The sequence below is a fragment of the Desmodus rotundus genome, chromosome 2 (genome assembly GCF_022682495.2).
Source record: "Desmodus rotundus isolate HL8 chromosome 2, HLdesRot8A.1, whole genome shotgun sequence".
In the NCBI taxonomy this organism is placed as follows: domain Eukaryota; kingdom Metazoa; phylum Chordata; class Mammalia; order Chiroptera; family Phyllostomidae; genus Desmodus; species Desmodus rotundus.
The window spans coordinates 109,331,143-109,348,370 of NC_071388.1; the positions used below are offsets into that span (position 1 = coordinate 109,331,143).

General features: G+C 41.5%; 1 pseudogene; it reads right to left on the minus strand.

Moving 5' to 3' along the window:
• LOC112313037 (keratin, type II cytoskeletal 8-like) overlaps window positions 1–8,800 on the minus strand; it is a 33,318-nt pseudogene extending 24,518 nt beyond the window's left edge.
• Window positions 8,801–17,228: the final 8,428 nt, after the last annotated feature.

Consider the following 17,228-nt stretch of genomic DNA (forward strand, 5'->3'; position numbering starts at 1 on the left):
TAACCATAACAGTAATAAAGTTTTGGAAACATTGAATTGAGCTAAGATCCAGGAAGGGTACAGTGTAGTATTTACAATTATATGGAACAACGATTATTTATAATAGTAACGGAGCAACAATCATATGACAGAATCTATGTGATCTGAATAAGAAGAATAGGAAGTACACGACCTAGAGTATTGTGCTTTTGGAACACAAGTGAAGTGAAAGAAGGAAAATTGAAAATACACTATGAAAGAGAGAACAAGGAAAACCAGTCAAACGATGCAATTAAACATATAAAACGAGTTAATCTAAACAGAAAGAATGGAAATTTTTTAAAAGCTAATAAAATTTAAAAAGTAAAAATAATGAAATAATAATAATAATACAAATAAACAATAACTTCCAAGTTCTCTGGAATAGCAAAGTGAAATTTGTCTCACTGTCTCAGTTGTTGGGATGACCCCTCTTTGGGTCTGGCTCTGGTCCTTTCAGAGCTCCAGGTTTTATTGTCTCACTTGTGGGGGCTAAAAAAAAAAGAGAGAGAGAGAGCTGAGAGAGAGAAAAAGAAAGAAAGAAAGGAAGAAGAAAAAAAAGCCTCCTGCTGGCCTTAAACAAGCCAAGCCAGTTTTGCTGTTCTTCCTGGTTGAAGCAGGCTATGGGCGCGTGGGTTTCCCTTTTTCCCTTCCTGTGGTTTTATGTGGGTGGGGGCCAGGTCTGAGCCGCACTCTTCACAGTTGCCCAGCCTTCAGCCCAGTTCCTCAGTTCTCTGGCAGACCCCCAGTGCCCTTCTGTGCCAGGCCTATGCCTTCAGTCCACTGGCTCTGTTGTCCTTGAGGTGCACCAATTAGGGGCAACTCACACACCACCTTTTTGTACTTTGCTTTCCTAGATGCTAGGGACTCTCAGAGTCTCTTCAGGGTAGTTTGGATCCCCCTGAGCTAAGGCTTTCTGGAGATTGCCGACTTCCTGAGTCCTGCTGCTGTCCTCTGTGGTGGGGGGTTGGGGGGGTCTCCACCTTCTGCTTAGTGAACCAGTGGGACCCTGCAGGGTGGGGGCACCACCATGGCTGCAGTGGCAGACATGGGCATGCACCTCCTATGCTGCTGCAGGCCTGGCAAATGGGGTCAGACTAGTGCCACCTCTGAGCAGCAGGGTTTGCACGCTCCGCACCCCCAGGGCTGCAGGTGCCATTGCTCAGCTTCTTCTGCTGCGATGGTGGGAGGGGGTGCTCAGCTGTGGGTGGGAAGGTGAGGCTGGGTTGGTCTTGCACCACTGGGGTCGGGAGCTGGGTTGGGAGCCCTCTGCTGCTGGGGTAGGGTAGGGGCACAGCTGTGGTCCTGGCACCAGAGGCAGGCCCATGGCTGAGGCTGTGGAGGCTGCAGAGGCGCAGCCTGGGGAGGCAGTGGTATCTGCTACAGGAGAATTCCTTAAACAGCCACTGAATGCCTTTTATTTTTATTTTTATTTTTTTAAATTCCTCTTGTTCAAGCCTGCCACTCCAAACAAGCGCTTGGCCTCTCACACAGCCCAATTCTCTAACCAGACCAGAGACTATCCAGGTCAGGGTCTGACAGGCCCCAACTCTTCCCAGCTGGTGTCCACAATCTCAGTGGGTGCACAACACCCCTGTGTGTTTGCCACTTCATCCTTATTTCCCCCAGTGACTTAAAGCATCCAGGTCCATCCTGGTGCTGCTTGAACTTCCTTGTTTGGCAGGAGAGGGAGCCATTGACCTGGCTTTCTTACAGGCCAAGTAGGCACTGGGCCTGGGGCTGCAGCTGCCCTAGTCCCCGTGCTGCTCCCAGGGGCCTTATTGGGCCACAGTAACCTCCTTACCATCTGAGTTTTCAATGTCCTGTACAGTTTTGGCCTCCAACCTTCATATATGCTGGGATACTGTCGGCTGTTCACTCTGTTCCTCAGAAGATCTGCAACGTGTTCCACCCATGTGTAATGAGAAGTGGACTCTGCTCTCACCTATCTTGCTGCCATTTTACCCTAGCCCTAAGTCAAGAATTCTTTTAAAGAATATTTTGTTGATTATGCTATTACAGTTGTCCCAATTTATTTTTCACCCTTTCCTCCCCCTCTGCCCAACACCCCCCCAAATCTCAAGCATTCACTGCCCCCCTTAGTTCATGTCCATGGACTGTATATTTAAGTTCATTCGCTTCTTCATTTCCTATACTATTCTTAATCTCTCCCTGTCTATTTTATGCCTAGAAATTATGCTTCTTATTCCCTTTACCTTTTTCCTCCAGTCTCCTCCTATCCCTCCCTACTGATAGCCCTCCATGTAATCTCCATTTCTGTGATTCTTGTCCTGTTTTAATTGTTTACTTAGTGTTTGTTTTTGCTTTTTAGGTTCAATTGTTGATATTTGTGAGTTGTCATTTTACTGTTTATAGTTTTTGATCTTCTATTTCTTAGATAAGTCCCTTTAACTTTTCATATAATAAGGGTTTGGTGATGATGAACTCCTTTAACTTGACCTTATCTAGGAAGCACTTTATCTACCCCTCCATTCTAAATGATAGCTTTGCTGGATACAGTAATCTTGGATGTAGATCCTTGCCTTTCATGACTTTGAATACTTCTTTTTTTAAATTTTATTTTATTGTTGTTCATGTATAGTTGTCTGCATTTACACCGTATCACTCCCCCACCACCCCAGCCATCCCCTGTTGGAGAGGATGTGGAGAAAAGGGAACCTTAGTACACTGTTGGTGGGAACTCTAGTACACTCTTGGCAGACTGGTGCAGCCAAGAAGAGTATGGAATTTCCTCAGAAAACTAAAAATGGAACTGCCTTTTGTCCCGGCAATTCCACTGCTGGGATTATATCCTAAGAACTGTGAAACACCAATCCATAAGAACTTTGAATACTTCTTTCCAGCACCTTCTTACCTGTAAGGATTCTTTTGAGAAATCAACTGATAAGTCTTATGGGTGCTTCTTTATAGGTTATCTGTCCCATTTTCTTTTATTGCTTTTAAGGTTCTCCCCTTACCTTTAATCTTGGGTAACTTAATTATGATGTGCTTTGGTGTGTTTTTTCTTGGATCTAATTTCTTTGGGACTCTGAGCCTCCTGGATTTTCTGGAAGTCTATTTCATTGTCCAGATTGGGGAAGTTTTCCTTCATTTTTTGTTCAAATAAGTTTTCAATTTCTTGCTCTTTTTCTCCTTCTGGCAGCCCTATGATTCAGATTTTGAGCATTTAAAATTGTCGCACAGGTTCCTCACCCTCTCTTCAAATTTTTTTTGAATTCTTGTTTCTTCATTCTGTTCTTATTGGATGTTTATTTCTTCCTTTTGTTCCATATTGTTGATTTGAGTCCCAGCTTCTGTTCCTTCACTGTTGGTTCCCTGCATATTTTCTTTCTTTCTTTTTAAAAAATTTTTTATTGTTATTCAATTAGAGTTGTAAGCATTTTCTCCCCATCCCTCCAACTCCACCCTCCACTTTGATTTTGTCCATGTGACCTTTATAGTAGTTCCTATTGACCCCTCTCCCCACTATCCCCTCCCCACTCCCCTCTGGCTATTGTTACAATGTTCTTAATTTCAATGTCTCTAGTTATATTTTGTTTGCTTTTTTCTTTTGTTGATTATGTTCCACTTAAAGGTGAGATCATATGGTATTTGTCCCTCACCACCTGGTTTATTTCACTTGCAATAAGAACTCCAGTTCCATCCATGCCATTGCAAAGGGTATAAGCTCCTTTTTTCTATCTGCTGCGTAGAATTCCATTGTGTAAATGTACCATAGTTTTTTGATCCACTCATTTGCTGATGGGCACTTAGGTTGCTTCCAGTACTTGGCTATTGTAAATCGTGCTGCTATGAACATTGGGGTGCACAGATTCTTTTGGATTGGTGTTTCAGGGTTCCTAGGGTATAATCCCAGCAGTGAAATTGCTGGGCCAAGGGGTAGTTCCATTTTTAGTTTTCTGCGGAAATTGCATACTGTTTTCCACAGTGGCCTCACCAGTCTGCATTCCCACCAACAGTGCACTAAGGTTCCCTTTTCTCCACATCCTCTCCAACATTTGTTTGTGGATTTGATTATGTTGGCCACTCTGACTGGTGTGAGATGGTACCTCATTGTGGTTTTAATTTCCATCTCTCTAATGGCTAGTGATGCTGAGCATCTTTTCATATATGTCTGGGCCCTCTGTATGTCTTCCTTGGAGAAGTGTCTGTTCAAGTCTTTTGCCCATTTTTTAAGTGGGTTGTTTGTCTTCCTGGAGTGCAGTCGTGTGAGTTCTTTATAGATTTTGGAGATCAGGCCCTTGTCTGAGGTATCATCGGCAAATACGTTTTCCCATACTGTTGGTTCTCTTTGTATTTTAATGCTGTTTTCTTTAGCCATGCAGAAGCTTTTTATTTTGATGAGTCCCCATGTGTTTATTCTTTCCTTTATGTCCCTTGCTTTACAGGATGTGTCTGTGAGGATGTTGCTGTGTGGAATGTCTGAGATCTTCCTGCCAATGTTTTCCTCTAGGACTTCTATGGTGTTACGACTTATATTTAAGTCTTTTATCCATCTTGAATTTATTTTTGTGTATGGTGTAAGTTGGTGATCGAGTTTCATTTTTTTGCATGTAGCTGTCCAGATCTCCCAACACCATTTGTTGAAGAGGCTATTTTTGCTCCATTTTATGCTCCTGCCTCCTTTGTCAAATATTAATTGACCGTAAAGACTTGAGTTTCTTTCTGGGCTCTCTGTTCTGTTCCATTGGTCTATGTGCCTGTTTTTATGCCAGTACGAGGCTGTTTTGATTACAGTGGCCTCGTAATACAGTTTGATATCAGGTATTGTGATCCCTCCTGCTTTGTTCTTCTTTCTCAAAATTGCTGCAGCTATTCGGGGTCGTCTGTGGTTCCATATAAATTTCTGAAATGTTCGTTCTATATCTGTGAAATGTCATGGGTACTCTAATAGGGATTGCACTGAATCTATAAATTGCTTTGGGTAGTATGGCCATTTTGATGATGTTAATTCTTCCAATCCATGAACATGGTACATGCTTCCATTTGTTTGTGTCTTCCTTAATTTCTTTCTTCAGTGTTGTGTAGTTTTCTGAGTACAGGTCTTTTACCTCCTTGGTTAGGTTTATTCCTAGGTACTTTATTTTTCTTGTTGCTATATCAAATGGGATTTTTTTCCTGATTTCTGTTTCTGCAGTTTCGTTGTTGGTGTACAGGAATGCCTTTGATTTCTGAGTATTGATTTTTGTATCCAGCTGTTTTGCCAAATCCATTTATTAGGTCGAGTAGTTTTTTGGTGGAGTCTATAGGATTTTCCATGTACACTATCATGTCATCTGCAAACAGTGACAGTTTCATTTCCTCCTTTCCAATTTGGATGCCTTTTAATTGCTTTTTCTTGTCTGATTGCTGTGGCTAGGACTTCCAATACTATGTTGAATAGGAGTGCTGAGAGAGGGCATCCTTGTCTTGTTCCTGATCTTAGTGGGAAAGCTCTAAGTTTTTGTCCACTGAGTGTGATGTTGGCTGTAGGTCTCTCAATATGGCCTTTATTGTGTTGAGGAATCCTCCCTCTATTCCCACTTTGCTGAGTGTTTTTATCAGAAATGGGTGCCTTATCTTATCATATGCTTTTTCCACATCTATTGATATGATCGTGTGAGTTTTGTCTTTGCTGTTGTTTATGTGAGGTATTATGTTTATTGATTTGCGAATATTGTACCATCCTTGCATCCCTGGGAGGAATCCCACTTGATCATGGTGTATGATCTTTTTAATGTATTGCTGAATGCTGTTTGCCAATATTTTGTTGAGGATTTTAGCATCAATGTTCATCAGCGATATTGGCCTGAAGTTTTCTTTCCTCGTTGTGTCTTTATCTGGTTTTGGTATTAGGATGATGCTGGCTTCATAAAACGAGTTGGGAATCTTTCATCTTGTTGAATTTTTTGAAGTAATCTGTGGAGGAAGGGGGTTAGCTCCCCCTCGTAAATGCTCTGTAGAATTCTCTTATGAAACCATCTGGTCCAGGGCTTTTGTGTGTCGGAAGCTTTTTGATTACCATTTCAATTTCATCAGGCGTTACTGTTCTGTTCAGGCTTTCTGCTTCTCTTCATTGAGTTTTGGAAAGTTATATTTTTCTAGAAAGTTGTCCATTTTATCTAGGTTTTCAAATTTCTTGGCATACAGTTCTTTGTAGTAATCTTACAATCCTTTGTTATTTCAGTGGTATCTGTTGTAGTCTCTCCTCTTTCATTTCTAATTGTGTTTATGTGGATCCTCTCTCTTTTTTCTTGATGAGCCTACTTAAAGTCTTGTCGATTTTGTTTATCTTTTCAAAGAATCAGCTCCTGGATTCGTTGATCCTTACAATTGTGCTTTTAGTCTCTGTGTCATTTAATTCTGCTCTGATCTTGGTTATTTCCTTTCTTCTACTTCTCCAGGTTGTCTTTGTTGTTGTACCTCGAGTTCTTGTAGGTGTGTGGTTAGGTTGTTTATTTGAGCTGTTTCTATTCTTTTTAAGGTAGGCCTGTATTGCTATGAACTTCCCTCTCAGGACTGCCTTATTGTGTCCCATAGGTTTTGGATTGTTGTGAGTTCATTTTCATTTGTTTCCAGAAACTTTTTGATTTCTTCTCTATTCTCATTTTTCACCCATTCATTGTTTAATAGCATGCTATTCAATCTCCATGTTTTTGAGTGTTTTGGGGTTTTTTCCTTGAGATTTGTTTCTAGTTTCAGTCCCTTATGGTCAGAGAAAATGCTTGATATGATTTCAATTTTTCTGAAATTGTTGAGGCTTTTTTTCTGTCCTATCATGTGGTCTATCTTTGAAAATTTTCCATGTGCATTTGAAAAGAATGTGTATTTTACTTCTTTGGGCTGAAAGTCTCTATATATATCAGTTAAGTCCATTTCATATAGGGCATTGTTCAATGCCACAACATCTTTGTTGATATTTTGTTTGGAAGATCTGTCCATTTTTTTTATCTTCTTTTTTAATTTTTTTTTATTGTTATTCAATTACAGTTGTATGCCTTTTCTCCCCATCCCTCCACCCCACCCCAGGTGAACCCACCTCCCTCCCCCCTCTCCACCCTCCCCCTTGGTTTTGTCCATGTGTCCTTTATAGTAGTTCCTGTAAGATCTGTCCATTTTTGACAGTGGGGTGTTAAAATCTTCTACTATAATTGTGTTGCTTCAAGAAATATCTTTCTTGAAGTCCTCCAAGATTTTCTTTATGTATTTGGGTGCTCCTATGTTGGGTGTATATATATTTCCAATGTTTATGTCTTCTTGGTGGATTCTTCCTTTTAGTATTATGAAGTGACCTTCTGGGTCTGTCTTTATGGCCCTTCTTTGGAAGTCTATTTTGTCTGATATGAGTATTGCTACCCCTGCTTTTTTTCCCTGTCCGTTTGCTTGGAAAGTTTGTTTCCAGCCCTTCACTTTCAGTCTGTGTAGGTCTTCTGTCCTGAGGTGGGTCTCTTGTAGGCAGCATATGTGTGGGTCATGTTTTCTTATCCATTTAGCTATTCTATGTCTTTTGATTGGAGCATTTAATCCATTTACATTTAAGGTTATTGTTGATAGGTATTTATTCAATGCCGATTCTTTGTACCTGTTTTCTTCCCTCTTTCTCTCTTTCTCTTCCTTTCCTTACAGCAGCCCCTTCAGCATCTCTTGCAGAGCTGGTTTGGTGGAGGTACATTCTTTTAGACTTCTTTTGTCTGGGAAACTCCTTATATGGCCTTCTATCTTGATTGAGAGCCTTGCTGGGTAAAGTAGTCTTGGTTGCAGGCCTCTGGTTCTCATTACTTGGAATATTTTTTGCCATTCTCTTCTGGCTTGGAGCGTTTCCCTTGAGAAGTCAGTTGCTAACCTTATCGAGGCTCCCTTGTATGTTACTTCCTTTTTTTCCCTTGCTGCCTTTAAGATTCTTTCTTTGTCTTGGTCATACTTGATCTTGTAGATGGTCTCAGCCTCAGCACAGCCACGGTTGGCAATCTCCTCATACTGGGCCTTGACCTCAGTGATGATGCAGTCCAAGTCTAGGGAGAGGCTGTTCTCCATGGACAGCACCACCGACATGTGGGAGATCTGGGACTGGAGCTCAAGAATCTCCTTGTCATACAGCTGCCTGTAGAAGTTGATCTCATTGGTCGCCCTTCCATTGGGACTCCAGCAATATGTTGTTCATGTAAGCTTCATCCAGATCCTTCTTGATGAGGACAAATTCATTCTCCATCTCTGCACACTTGTTGATCTTGTCCTCGTACTTATTCTTCAAGTCCTCCACCAGCCCCTGCATGTTGCTAACCTCCGCCTCCAGCCTCAGTTTCTCCTGGGCCAGTGTTTCCAGCTGCCGCCACGGGTTCCTGATATAGGCCTTGAACGTATTGTCCATATTACTGCGAGTTGTCTTCTGCTACTGCAGGAGACTCTACTTAGTCTCCAGAATCTTACTCTGCTGCTCCAGGCTCCATACCTTATTGATGAAGGAAACAAAATTGTTGTTGAGGCTCTTGATATACTCCTTCTCCTGGTTGCGCACGGCCTGGATGTTGGGGTCCACCTCTTGCTTCACAGGACTCAGCAGGCTTTGGTTCACTTGGATGGCTTTGATGGTCCCCATGCTCCCAGCTCTACTGAAACCCCCAGACAGATTCATGCTGGTGCCCAGGCCAAGCTGGGAGCTGCTGCTCACCCAGGAAAAGGCTGAGGAGCTGATACTGGGCCCATTCGAGAACTGGTGGCTGCTGAAGGCCATGGCGCCAGAGGTGGACACCTTGAAGGACCTCTGGGCCATCCTTACAGACATGGTGGAGCCTGGGGTGGAGACAAGGAGGCCAAACGAGACAGAGATTCAAGAAGGAGCCAAAGAACTACTTGATTATCAGTGTTTTGAACTCTGCATCTCATGGGTTGTCTTATCTCATTGCTTAGTTCTTTTTCTGGAGTTTTTTTCTGTTCTTTCATTTGGTGAGGGGAACTTCAGCCAGCAAGGTTCTCCAGGCCACTGCAGATGAGAATAAAGAGTCGTCCTGGACACAATCTTGTTAGTCATGAGGGAAAAGGGGTGGTGATTCCCTCTAGTGGAGAATGCCCTGAGCCCTTCTCCGACATGGCTTTTATTAGGGTTTGGAAGTGCAGAGGGATACAGCACATGTGCATAGCTTATCAATCAATGTCCAACAAAGCTATAGTCATAAAAAACTAACACTATCTATATATAACAATTGAAGAAACACAGAAATATTTTCAGGTTGGGGTCTGCAAAACATGCTGATGCCAGATGGCCATAAAGATGTATATCATGAAATAGGGAGTTTCACTCCTTATGCCTTGAACTCAAACATCTGGGTTATACCAATAGGGCTTATTGCTGAGCAGAGCTGCCTTCAAAGTACAAAAATGTACATTTTAGGCCCAATTCCCATGGGACCCTTGGTGTTAGAATTGAGTCATGCCTGCCACCTGCGTTATGACCTGATTTTCCAGGGAGACTTCCAGCCCCTTTCAGAGCTTGCTCTTGCAAGGCTACAGTCTCTGAAACCACACAGAGTGGTGCCCAACAATTTGGGCCATATTTCTTTGTCTCAGTGCACATGTTACATTGTAATCTAATGGGTGAAGACTTAGGTATTTGCTCTTTGCTGTGTTGTGGTGCTGTTTGTGGGGGAGGCGTCGGAGAGGGAACAATGCCGCTTGCTTGGCTCTTGTCCCACTTTCTGACACTTCCCTCACTTCCCACAAGTGAATTGTGCCTTTTAAGGTGCTGATTCCCAGGTGGGTGGGTTTGTGTACATTCTAGGACCCTGTGGCCTCTCCAAGGGACTCTCCTCTGAGATGGGCGGTTTCTCTCACCTTTGCCACCCCTACAGGTTTTACAGCAGAATTTTTGAGTCTTTAGTTTCCCCACAATAACACCCTAGGTTTCAGTATCTGTCTTGCTCCCCAGTTGCTCTTACAAGCTTATCCATGTGCAAATGTGGGAGTACCTGATCCGCCAGCCCTGCCTTGCCCCTGCAATCCACCATGTGTACTCTCTGCCTGGGCTGCCTGTCTCTGCCCCTCCTACCACTCTGGATGAATTTTTCTTTATCTCCTTGGTTGTTGGAGTTCCATGTAGTTTGATTTTCTATCAGTTCTGGTTGTTTTTTTTTGTTTTTAAATTGGTTGTTATCCTTCTTTTGGTTGTGCAAGGAAGTGAAACATACCTACATACGCCTCTATCGAAGCAATAAATGTTACTTTCTTCAGTTTGAACAACTGGAATTGGTTGAAAAGCACTGTGTCAAAATGTGGTATATTCACATAATGGAATATTATTCAGCTATTAAAATGTACTCATTTGTGCTACAATATGGATAAACTTTGAAAACATTATGTTGTTAAAGAAACCAGTCACAAAGTGGAATGTATTATGTAAGTCCATTTATATGAATTTTCCAAAATAGTCAGCTCTACAGAGACAGAAAGTAGATCAGGGCTGCAGGGTGTGGGCTGTTTGTGGGGGATGTAATAGCTTAAAAGGTAAGGGGTTTCTTTTTGGAGTGATGAAATGTTTTAAAACTTATTGCAGTAATAGTTGCACAGCTATGTTAATATACTAAAGACCATTGGGTTGTGTACTTCATATGGGTGAATTGTGTGGTATGGGAATTAAATCTTAATAAAGCTGTTAAAAATGCATGTAGATGTTTTAGAGAAATCCTGAGGCTTCAGGAAACCCTGCCTCTGTGGAAAGCCTTGTCAACCTAGTACCTAGACCTTTTGAAAGAGACATCTGAGAATCTTTGTTACACTGGAAGAGGCGACTCTGGAATCCCAGGCAAAGGTACTGTGATGAAGACTAACTTGCCAATGTTGTGTAGCCCTCAGGATGCATTAGCTCCATGCCTCAGGTTTTAAGGGGTATGTCAGCTGGACACGCTTCCAATTCAGTCACTCTCAAGAGAGGCCTCTGAGAGCTCCTCAGCTTTAATACCTGGCTGTAATGTGAGTCAAGTTCACACTGCTAAGCTCACTGATGAAGCACAGCTGAGGGGTCCTCTCATCTTTCCCCCAAGATGTGCAGCCATAGGGATCCTGAGCCCTTTTTGAACCACGGCATTCTGCTAAGAATAGTGAGAGTACAGTATGCGTGCCTCTGAAGACCTTACCACAGAGTCATAAGTACTTTCAGCACTTCCTGGAATAAATAAATCCTCAGCTTGCAATGCTTCTTTGAAAGTGACTTGTATTTTCTCTTCTGGGAGGATAAGCTATTGGGGTGGTGTGGGGAATTTAGGGGGTGGAGGAATTGAGCAAAAAGAAGAAAGGACTCATGGACATGGACAACAGTACTGTGGTTGCTGGGGTGAGGGAGGTGTAAGGGGACTAAATAGTAATGGAAAAAATACAGTAAAAACTTTAAAAAATCAGAAAAAAAATTCAGCCTTAAGTTCCCCTCCTTCAGGAATGTGTCTTTATATTACCAAACTTCTCTGATTGAATTTCTGTAATGACTAAAACTGAATTTGGCTGATGAATATATCAGTGCTTTTGAGAAGCAGGTCTTTGGGCTGTGAGGAAGGACTCTGGCCCCAGTATTTTATTTTGGGTAAACTAATATATAACATGAATATTAATTACAACTCTTTGGTTTTAAGTGACAAAAACCCAACCCAAACTTGAGTAGTAGCTGGGCTGATGGAACTAGGGACTCAGTGCTACCAGGATGTCCCCTCTTTTGTAACTACTGCTTCTCTTGGGACGTTGCCATTCTCTTCCATGACACACTAGCTTTTTCCACACAGTGAAAAGCATGACCCAGAAACTTCCAGGATGACCTCTTCACGTATTTGTTGCCTATGAGGAGTGGACTTTCTCCTGGCTCCCAGTTCAGAAAACCTCTGGGAAGGGCTCTGATTGGCCCAACCTGAATCAGGTGCTTGACATGGGTCAGACTATGTGGCTGAAGGGAGAGGAAAATCTTTCAGGGAAGGAGGTGACACTTTTTAGAGGAATGGGAGCAGTACTGAGCAGACAAACAAATGATATTTACACTATGCTTACTGGATTCTTTGATGCTGAAGCTGCTTGGGATGATAAGTTCTTGAGATATCAGACTGGGAGTGACATTTGTTATTTTTTTGTCTGCCTAATACCCATCCTTCTTTTCCATAACAACTACATCAATTTCCTTTTGGGAATCACCCTACTCTTCTCAGCCCATTTGTTGGGATGGGATCCCATCCCAGCCAGAAGTGAAACACATGGCCCAGCTGGTCAGTTAACACAGTCTATTCCCTGTGCTCCCCCTCACAGTTCCTGTGAGTGCCTTGAGGTCAGGGACTATGGGTCACTCCCTTCTGGACCGTCCCCCTACCCCCTGCCACCACAGCAGTGATTCTCAGACCTGGATGACCTAGGGGTCCCTTCCTAGATGTTCTGAATCTGCAAATTTGGGGCTGGCCCTGGGCATCTATATTTTTAATAAGCTCCCTAGTGAATATGGAAGATTAGGTTTGAGAGTCATTTCCCTCACTGTGTTTGTACACAATAGGTGCTTTATAGTTGCTGGTATAATGGGAAGGCTGGAGTCAGTTTTCTGACAGGTCTGATCATGGTAGCTGCCTTTGAATTGTCCATAAAAACAGAGCCTCCAGGACTCTGTATGTGTGTTTTGAGGTGATCCTGCCTTTTTCAGTTGGTGATCCAGGTCCTTCATGTTGGTCAGATGGCATTTACTGATGGGATCAAGACCTCCCAATTCCAGGAGCTGGTAGAGGCCCAGAGGTCTGGGTCACTTGAGAAGAGAGCCCAATTAGTTCCAATCAGGCTAGCTCAGGATGACTCAGTTGGAATGTCAGGGTCATCAGAAATTAATCTTTAGCCACCCTAAAACCAGCAGCTTGTGTAAAGTCACCAGCTTCTCCTTACCCAACAAAGGATTTGGAAACCTGGAGGAGCTGGGCCTGCACTGCCTCCATCTGTCAGTCCTTCAGACATTTTTCTGAATTTAGACTTTGCTAACAGACAGTTCCCTTCTGCTTTTCCTTTTCCTTTTTAAAAAAGCTCTCTTCCTTCTAACTGCACACAAAGGCTATTTTTATGGCCAAGGATTTCATTTCTCAAAAGTAGAATGACAGGTGATGGATATTTTATTATAATACCAGGTCCTTTGTTCTAATTAAAAGAATTTAGATGCAAATTCAATCCAAAATATTCAAAGCTTTTAAAGATTTTTTTCTGATTAAAAGAGTTGAATATAATTTTTATAAAAAATTCATATGATACTGAAAGCTCTAAAGAAGAAAAAATAATAATGACTTAAATTCATCATTCTGAGAGAAACACTTGTTGGCATGTTGGTACATTTTCTCTTAATGCTTTTTAACAAAACCTTAAATCCCACAGATTAAAAAATGCATAATTTGCATGTATGGAAGTAAATGGTAAATCCAAGCAAGTCCTTGGATTCTTTGTGTGATACAGTCTCCTGGAGGGAAAAAGTCAGATATCTGGAGTCTCTACATCAGTGTTGCTTTTAAACTGTTACTTTCACAGTCTGTTGGTTATATTATAAATGAAAACCTTCTGGAAAGCATTTTGGACTTATGTGTCCAATATTTATTTATTTTAAAGATTTTATGTATTTATTTTTAGGGAGAGAGGAAGGGAGGGAGAAAGAGAGGGAGAGAAGCATCAATGTGTGGCTGCCCTCCACTGTGGACCTGACTAGGTTGTGGACCTCCACAACCCAGGCATGTGCCCTGACTAGGAATTGAACCAGCCACTTCTCTCTTTGCAGGCCAGTGCTCAATCCACTGAGCCACACCAGCCAGGGATATGTCCAATATTTAAAAAGCCCTGCATACCCTTTAATGCAGCAAATACAATTATAGTACAATTATAATCCTAGCCTATATAGGAGCTTTTGTACAGAGCTTTTCAAACTTTCTTGGTCCTTGGTGTTTTCAAGTCTCAAGAATTTTTTTATGGTTCTCCCTAGTCCAAAGGAAGCACCTAATAGTTCCATTTATTAAGTAGTTAGGTCCTAACTTTAGTATTTTTTTTCTAACAACTTAGTGGTCATTTGAAAAAGTAGTACACATAATTTGAAATGATTATTGCTTAAGTAACATGCATAATTGATAATTAGACAGTATAATTAGTAATTAGAAGGAATGGAACAGTGTTTTCAATATTCTGAAGGAAAATGTTTTACAGTCTGAATGTTGTGTCTCCTATCATTCATCCCTGGATCTCCAGCACCTAAAAAGAGTGCTTGCCAGAGTAGATGCTCCATGAGCAAGTGTTACACAAACAAATGGCTGAATTAATGAATTTTTAGGGCCTGCTAGTTTCCTATTTTTCCTGAAAGTCTTTGGGGAAAAAAAGGCATCATCTATCACTGAAGCCTGAGTCTTAGAAAGTTGCTCTGCATCAGAGGCAAGGCAGAGGGCAGGAGGTGGAGAGGATGTGCACCACCCTCACTCAAAAATGTGCCATATGACCATTAGGGGAGAGGGTCAGGGAGCAGGCACAGGAAGCAAATGGCCTTTTGCTTTCAAAACCTGGTTTACAAGAGACTATGGTTCCATAGGCGAGGACCCCAAATAGCCAATTTTAGATTCTCCTTTGCTGGCTCACTTAAATCATCTACCAAACAGGAATAATAAGGGTATCTATTCTCATAGTGAGAGTTAAGTGAGTTTAATAGCATCTTGGCAAATGATTAGCACTCCATAACATCTAGCTCACAGTAAGAATTGGAGAAGACAACTGTGGGCACTACCCAGGCTTACCACAGGTCCATAGGACCAGGCCTTTCCTCTTGGCTCCTGCATCAGCTGCCTGGGCAGACTTGCTATGTTCCCCTTCAGTTCCTCTTCTTCATGTCCTTGTCTCAGCCCTCTTGCTTTTCACACCAAGAGGAACAGGAAGTAAAAGCAATAAAAGTAGAAAAAGAAAAGGACCTTTACCTGTACATAAGAAATGCCTCTTGAAGTGCTGGGCTCCTGTTGCCCTAGTCTTGGATTTGGGGTTTTTGAGGGCAGTCAACATGTCTTCCTGTATGGTCTTTGTGAAATTCCCTGGGTAATAAGGTTTAGGATTAAATTAGCTCTTGTAAGATCACGGTCCTGGTGGACTTCTTCATTCTCGAACTGGGAAGTGTGATTGACTCTCTCCCTGCAGTGCTCAGACTGCTCACTTGTGGAAATCCAACCAGTCTAGGTGATCCCAGGGAGTGAGAGGGATTTTGGAGGGGCTGAAGGTGGAGATGAAGGAAAGCTATTTTTAACACCCTTTGGGCGCTAGGCTCAAATAAGTTAATTGCTTTACTGAATGTTTGAAGTGAACCTGGGGTTTCCATTTACGCTAAGCAGGACTCCTAGGAGATAAAGTAGCAAATCATAATCATAACTATCATACAGCAGCTGCTAATTTAGCACCTAAAATGAATCAAGAACCATACCAGGCTTTTATGTACTTGACCTACTTTAATAACAATACATACTATATGCAATATATGTCATTTATATTATTTTGCGGTTGAGGAAATGGAGGTTAAAATTTGTCCAAGGTCACACAGGTGGCAAAGCTGATATTCACCACAGTGTGTCTGATGTGAAGTTTAATAATATAAGATATGAGAATATTAAGGAAAAGATTTATATATAATCATGACATTTGGAAATCTGCCTTTGATTTCCAACAATAGGGTATTGATTAAATAACATGTAATACATCCATAAAATGGAGTATCATCCAAGGATTGAGAATGACGTTGCTGTATTTAAAACAGGGGGATATTTGCACAGTATACTCTTAAGGAGAAATAGTATATATAGTGTGTGTGGTTATTTTTTTATTTGTAAAATACAACAAATGCTGTGAGACCTTACAAATATTGTTAAGAAAATATCATGTATGTATAGAAAAATGTCTAGAAGGATAAATGCCAAAATGTTATTAATCTTGGACATTTGCAAGGTTGGATTATAGGTGTTATTTCCTTTATTCTTTATTACTCACTTGTATTTTCTAATTATCCAATAATAGAGGAAAAGGAAGTAATGGTCTGCAAATAAGGAAATTCGGTGTTCAAATGCCAGTTCTGCCTCTGACTTGTGATCTGGGACAAGTGCTTTTCCTTCTGAGTTTTGGCATCTTCATCATGAGTGAGTGCTTAGCAGACAGGAAGGCTGTGAAGGTAAGGATCATGCATATTTTGTTCTAGAAGTATCTGCAGCATAGGCTGTGCTCAGTAAATAGTGAATTAATGGGTAAACAAATGAATGATATGATATTTGAGAATTAGGGCAGTGATGTGTGGGAGAGTTTCAGAGGCATGGCATGCAGCATGGTCCTCATACGCGGTCCAGAAGCAGAAGACGTGGAGGTTCTAGGAGTTTCTGTGGACACCATGACATAATTGTGAGACTGGTCTCTGTTAAATTTAGCTTCTAAACACAGGAAGTTGGTTCAGAGCTCTGGGTTCAGTGTGGGAAAAACATTGCTTTTGGTGCTAATGCTGCCATTTGCTAGCTGTGAAATCTTGAACAAATTATATGTATTTTCCCTAAGCTTGTTTTCTCATTTGTAAAATAAAAGTAAAAATTAGTACTAAGCTATAGATTGCCCTGAGCATTTGAACAATCTGTTTAAATATTAGTTCAAAATGACAGACTAAATTTCATCTACTTTTTCTTATCCCAAACCTTAGAAATATCAGGAAAGATAAAAACATATATAATTCATAAAAGTTCTGGCAAACAAGAAGGGAAACTTCAGTGGATTTGAAATTGTGAGTAATTCCTGAAAGAAGAAAGATGATGGAGTTGAAAGAAAGAAATCTCTGCCTACAATGTCAGCAGGAGAGACTTGCAGTAAGAAGTGAGAGAGGTACTGAAGATGCCCCAAGCGTGGAGAATCGATGAGGGTGGTCATAACTAACAGCATAATGGATTGGGATATTACAGTAGGAACAAATAAGACACCAGCTGTTTACTCCTCCAACCCCATCTTCCCTGTTTAGCCAAACAGCAGCAACAGAGATACCTACCTCCATCGTACAAATATGGACACTTAGGTGAGAGAAGCAAGGCAACACCCAAGAAGAATGGACACTGGTTACTGGAACACCTTTGTCACCAGTTTAGTTTGTTTCTTACCCTCTATCATCCCTCCCACACAAACACTGGAGACATCATCCATACATTGAGTAAGAAAGAATCTGAAATCCAAATGAGAACATG